The sequence below is a fragment of the Trichosurus vulpecula genome, chromosome 3 (assembly GCF_011100635.1).
Source record: "Trichosurus vulpecula isolate mTriVul1 chromosome 3, mTriVul1.pri, whole genome shotgun sequence".
NCBI lineage: Eukaryota > Metazoa > Chordata > Mammalia > Diprotodontia > Phalangeridae > Trichosurus > Trichosurus vulpecula.
In genome coordinates this window covers 20,936,650-20,942,898 of record NC_050575.1, presented here as the reverse complement: position 1 = coordinate 20,942,898, position 6,249 = coordinate 20,936,650, and the positions used below count along the sequence as shown (strand labels likewise).

At 39.3% G+C, this 6,249-nt stretch overlaps 1 pseudogene; it reads right to left on the bottom strand.

The window, feature by feature from the left end:
• Positions 1-3,700: 3,700 nt before the first annotated feature.
• Positions 3,701-5,125, bottom strand: LOC118841964 (annotated as a pseudogene).
• Between the last annotated feature and the right edge of the window lie 1,124 nt (positions 5,126-6,249).

Genomic DNA, 6,249 nt, shown 5'->3' with positions numbered 1-6,249 from the left:
GAGCAGTTCAACAGGTTGGAAGTGAACCAGGAGAGGAGAGTGTTATGACAGCGCAGAAAGAAAAGAGTATTCAGGTGAAGAAAGTGGGGATCATTATCAGATGCAGCAGATGGTTTGGGAAAACTGAGGACTGACTCTTGGGTCACTGTTCCCCCTCATACTCTCTCTGCCCATTAGGCAAAGCACAATTGTTCCTGCAGCTGTCAAGGGTATCTCTTGCTGTTCTTCCTGCAATCCTCTAAAGGTTTCAGCAGGTAGCACCTGCCACCTTCATTGACAATGCAGAGCCAGGACTGCTGCTTTTCATGTGAAGCCTTCCCTTGAAGACCCATCCTATATCTGTGGGAGATATTCCTGAGTTCCCTTGTCTTGAACTGAATGGCTTGACTGCTACTGTCAGCTCTTACGTGGTATTAAACAAGGACCCTGACCTGGATTTCTCCTGCCAACCCCTGACCTCATGAAAACTTGCCCATAAGCTTGAAATACCCTGCCTCTCTCATTTTCTAAGTGCATTTTGTCTCCAAGACTAAATTGAGTGGGAGTAAATTTCATAGTCTGATGTGTTCTGTCACTTACTACAAAATATGTCAGGATCTTCCATGAGTCAAAAGACTGGGAAGATTTCCCATTAACCCTCCCCTTGCTCCAATTGTGATATAACCTGTAAATCCCTCTGGAGATAACTAGGTGGGATTATTTAAATTAGCTGGGGTTGCTCCACTGAGCTCCATAGTAGGAGATGGGACCACGGAGGAGCTAAGCTCTCTCCTAACATTTCTGCATTCTAGGGAATAAAAACACTTTATTATACCCTCTATATATACATACATCTAATAATGTCTCAGCAAAATTTGAAAATGAAAAGCTCATAGTCTTATAAAAATAGTAAAATCAATAATGATGGGAGATTTTAACATCCCACTATCTGAATTTGATAAATCCAAGAAAAAGAAAAATAACAAAGAAATTACAGAGATTGACCTAGTGGATATATACACAAAGCTCAAAAGAGAAAACAAATAATCTCTTTCCTTTCTTTTCAAATACACATAGAATATGTATTGATCATGTGCTGGGTGACAAGAAAGGTGGAGGCAGAAATTTTATATACTACATTTATGGTTCACAATAGGATAAAGTTAGCAGTAAATAATCTCACAATAGCTAAAAAGCATGGGCCCATATGGAAGCTAAAATGATTTATTAAACAATATCTGAGTAAAAGAGGAAATTATTAAAACAATCATAGATTGCATCAAAGATAATGACAATATATATTCTACATATCAAAATCTATGAGATGCAGCCAAAGCAGTATTAAGAAGCAATATCATAGTACTGAATGCCTATGCCAGTAAGAAAGAGAAACTTGAATTGCCTGCTCTTAAAAAAGAACTCTTAGAGAAAGAACAAAGGCATACATATACCAATAGAACACAGGAAGAAAGAGCTGAGCAGAGGTTAAATACAATTAAAAAGAAAAAAAATTAAATTATAAATTTAAGAAGTGTTTTTGGCAGGACTAGTGACATTGGTAAATAATTAACAAATCTGTTTTTTTTTAAAGAGACCAAACTCCAATCACCTAAATGAGAAAAAGGAAAGAGGAGATTATAGAATCATATATTTAGAGCTTGAGGGGAAGAGAGAAGCCGTCTAATCCAACTCTTACTTTACAGATGTGAAAACTGATATATAGGGAATTCAAGCAACTTGTCTGAGGTCAAAGAGGAAGTTTGTAATCCTGAGTTCTTAGAAATCAAGAAAATGATCAGAGATTGTTACAAATAATTCTATGATGAGTGGCTTAATGGAAAAAGCAATGGATTTAGAGGCAAAGGAACTGAGTCCAAATCCTAGCCCTATTCCCTGCTATCTGTAACACCTTGGACAAACTATTTCACTTCTGTGGATGATAATTTCCTTAACTATAAAATGATCAGGCTGGACTAGGTGACCTCTAGGGTCCCTTCCAGCTCTGTTTGACAAAATACAATGGAAAGCTGTGATTTTTCTGGTATGGAGAACTCCTGGATGAGGAAATTATCTTTACCAATCTGGGTCAGTGCCCTTTGTAATTTATATTTTTTTAAAATGTTAATATTATTGTTAATTTTTTAATTAAGAAAAATTATTTTTTCTAACATAATTTTAGAGAATGATGTATAGATAAATGAGAAGTTGAGTGACAACCAGGGTATATTTGTGACAGTACATGTCAGAGGTAGCACAAAGCATTCTGGTTTTCAGATGGTGTTCCACTAATGCGCGTGTGTGTGTGTGTGTGTGTACTACCAAAATAGAGAAATAACATAGGACATTAAAGAGCTGTCCTATAAAAAGGCATTAGACACCAATAAATTCACAATTAAATTCAACAAACATATGAATTGTTTACTATATGCAAAGCATTGTGCTAAGCACCATGGATACAGAGACAAAAATGAAAAACAGTCCTTGACCTCCAGGAGATTATATTTTAGTGAGGGAGGGGGGCAGAATAGAAGCACACAAAAAAATAAAAGATTATTTGAAGGAGACAACACTAATGACCTGGGGGAATCAGACAAGTTATCTCCAAGCAGGTAAAATTTAAGGTAAGCCATATGCAAATTTAAAGATTCTAAGAGGCAGAGGCAAGAAGGAAGTTTGACCTACAGATTATAGGCAACTCTTGCAAAGGCAGGATATGTGATGGGTTTGAGGAATAGCAAGTAAGACAATTCTATGGAATGTAGGGTTTGTGAAAAGGAGTAATATGAAATACTTCTAGAAAGAGAAGTTAGAATTAGACTATGAAGGAATTTATTTTATTCTTTTAACTTTTATTGATAGCTGTTGCTTTTATATTACCTGCATTTCCCGATAAATAATTGCCTCATTCTTCCAGAGAGTTATTGCTTTCCCTATCACTTAGCACAGTTCCTGGCACATAGTAGGTGCTTAATAAAGGTTTGTTGATTGATTAAGGAAATAAAAAAGTGGCAAAAGAGACAAAAATCAGCAGAACCAACCAAAATATCTAGAAAGTCTAATGTTACAAGCAGTATTCCATATCCACAGACCCTAGCTCTGCAAAGAAGGGTGGAGAAGTGACTTCTCATAGTCCTACTTTGCAGCCAAGCTCATTCTTTATAATTTTGAAGCTTGGGTAGAGGATTGACTACAAAGGGAGAGAAACTGAAAGCAAAGAGTCCAATTAAATTGCTCTTTCAATAGTCAAGGCAAGAAGTGATGAGAGATTTAATTAGGATTGCATGGCATGATTGGGCAAAAGAAAAAGGAATCAAGAGATGCTGTGGAGGTAGAATCCACAAGACTTGGCAACAAATTGGGTAAGAGGAGAGAGAAAGGAAACAGTCAAAGGTGACTCAGTGGTGTGAACCTAGGTGACTAGAAGGCTGGTGGTGCCCTCGACAGAAATATGAAATTCTGTCAAAGTGAATTCCACACCAGTGAAGCTACCATCTTTTTTTTTCACTTTGCAACTTTATTAACTGTGAAAGGTTCTGACGTAAATAATAATACAGTAGAGAATCCTGTAAGTCATGCTGTGGTCCAGGACCCTGGAAAGTAAAGATAGGAACAAGTATATAGCTACTTCTCCATTGACAGGTACCTGGGGAAATACAGTTCCCACCACTGGGAGCTACCAGACTACATCTCCTGTACTGCTTCTGGGAAGTCTCCAACATGTCTATTTTGGCATAAGGACCCCTCTTGTCTCTGGGGTATGAAGACTGTTCTCTGCAGCCCCTAAGGTTTTCTCAGGGTCTGTGCCTTTCTGCCTCTTCCAAACCCTCTTGGCATCACTGTGGCCTGCTGAAGTCACCACCACAAGTCATATGACTAGGTTCTCAAACACCCAGCTCTTAGGCGTATGATATCAGTAGCTCAAAGTCCACCTAGCACAGAGACTGCTTGTATAGAACATGCTCAGAGAATCAAAGCTGATCTCTCTCCAGCTCCCAAAGTCAAATCTGATTGGTGATCATGTGGGGCAGTACTGGAGGCTATTTCAGCATCACTGCATGTGTTCTTCAGGAAATGGATGATCTGCTGATCTATGGCACATTACCAATGGTCTCCTGCACACTTTCCTGAGTGATCTGTGGGCTACCACCTGGTTGGGGACAGAGTATCTCAGAGCAGAGAACAATGAGTGTCATCTGAATTTCTAACTTGGAGGCATACAGCTGGTATCTGCCTTCTACAATGAAGCCCAGCTCATGAGAAGTCACTCCAACATCATTAACACGTGATGAGAAATTCATTGCCAAGAGAATGGGATAGTATTATGGAGAATTTCTATTCCTTTGGAATACCAACAAAACTCCTGGAGAGATTGAGCAGGGAATGACTTATGCCCTTCACAGAGCAATTTTTGCTGAGTGTAGAGAAGCTGAAATGGAAGAGGAAGCACAGGATCTCAATCAGGTCTATGCTCCTGTTCTGGGCAGTCTACAGACTGTTCAGTCATGTCTGACTCTTCATTACCCCATGGGGTTTTCCTTGACAAAGATACTGGAGTGGTTTTCCATTTCCTTCTCTAGTGAATTAAGGCAAAGGGAGGTTAAGTGACTTGTCCAGGGTTACACAGCTAGTAAGTGTCTGAGGGCAGATTTGAACTCACATCCTCCTGACTCCAGGCCCAGTGCTCTATCCACTGAGCCATCTAGTTGCCTCTAGTCTGAAGATACTGTTGAGTAAATTACCAAAGCTGGATGGTTGCGTCCAGCAGCAAGAACTGGAAGCCAGCACAAATAATGCAGGGTAACTGTCAAAGCTGAGAATCCCATCTTTCTTCTACTTACATGTTCAGTGATGAAACATTGTGGGTGTGTTTGTCTGGGCCTAGCTGACTTGCATCGCCTGACCAAGTCTATTCTCCCACATAAGAAAGCAACAGGAAGGTTCAAGTGGAAGACAGGGTTGAAGATGAGGTCCTGGAGATCTTGAGGGTGCAGTGCACATACTAGATCAGGAGACTACACATAGCCTTTACTCTGGGGTCTTGCTAGATTTCTCCTTCATCCACTGAGCTACAGCTGCTTAGAGCAATGCTTGTTCTGGAAACAGCATTTCCATCACCTGGGTGGTTTGCCAAAGATGGGATCTCCCAAAAGACAGGGAGTTAGATGGCTAAATGTCTATAAAGTTAGTCTAGGGCTCTAGCCTTCTCCACTACCTCTCTACCTAATCCAAAGTCCCTGCAGATTAAGGCACAGAAGCTGTCCTTGCAGCTCAGGCTGCTATGAGATCCCTTCAATCACCCTAAGCCTCACAATGACTCCCTCAGCCTCAGTGCTCCATGAATGAGAAGAGGAAGAGGGAGACAGATGAAGGCCAGGAGTCAGAGATCCCAGACTCTGACTGAAGAGAGTAAAGAAAGCCAAGAGAGTGAAGAGAGCTAGAGGAGGGAAAGTATGTGTAGTTATGGAGGATGGGTAGAAAGGGGAGCATAGCCTCAACCATTTTTAAAAAAAGAACTATATAACATAGATTATTTCCAAACAAAAGGAAACTTAGAAGACCCCCCAATTCCTGCTAATCAGGCAAGTATGGTTTTGATCCCTTGACAAAACAAAGGCAAAGCTGAGAAAGAAACAGTATCAGTAATGAATATTGATGTAAAATATTAAATGCAGTACTCACAAATAGAATAGAGCAGTACATAAAAAAATTATCCATCATGACAGAGTAGGATTTATAACTAGAATGTAGGAAGGTTTAATACCAGGAACACAATCAATGTAATAAATCATGTTAACAAGAGAAAAAGTAAAGACTACATGATCATATCATTAGACTCAGAGAAAGCCTTCAATAAAAGACAACATTAATTTAGATTAAAAATGTTACAAATAGACCTAAAATGATATTTCCTTATTGTGATAAAAATGCATATTTGAAGTCTTGAGCTAACATTACATATAATTTAGAAATATGGAGCATCCCCACTAAAATAGTATATCTGTTGTGCAACTGGGCTGTACATTCACCATTTTTATGAGACAATGTGGCATCGTAGATAAACTACCATACTTGGAGTCACAGGAAGACGATGTCTTCCACTTGTTCCATGGGTGATCTGGGACAGGTCACATCCCCTATTTGGGTCTTAGTTTCTTCATCTGTAAGGAGACTGGATGACTTCCAATTTTAGATCTATCATCCTATTTCTGCAGTCTTAGAAATGAAAGCAATTTTTTTCTTTTCTTGTTTTGGTCTGGACCTGTGATTTTG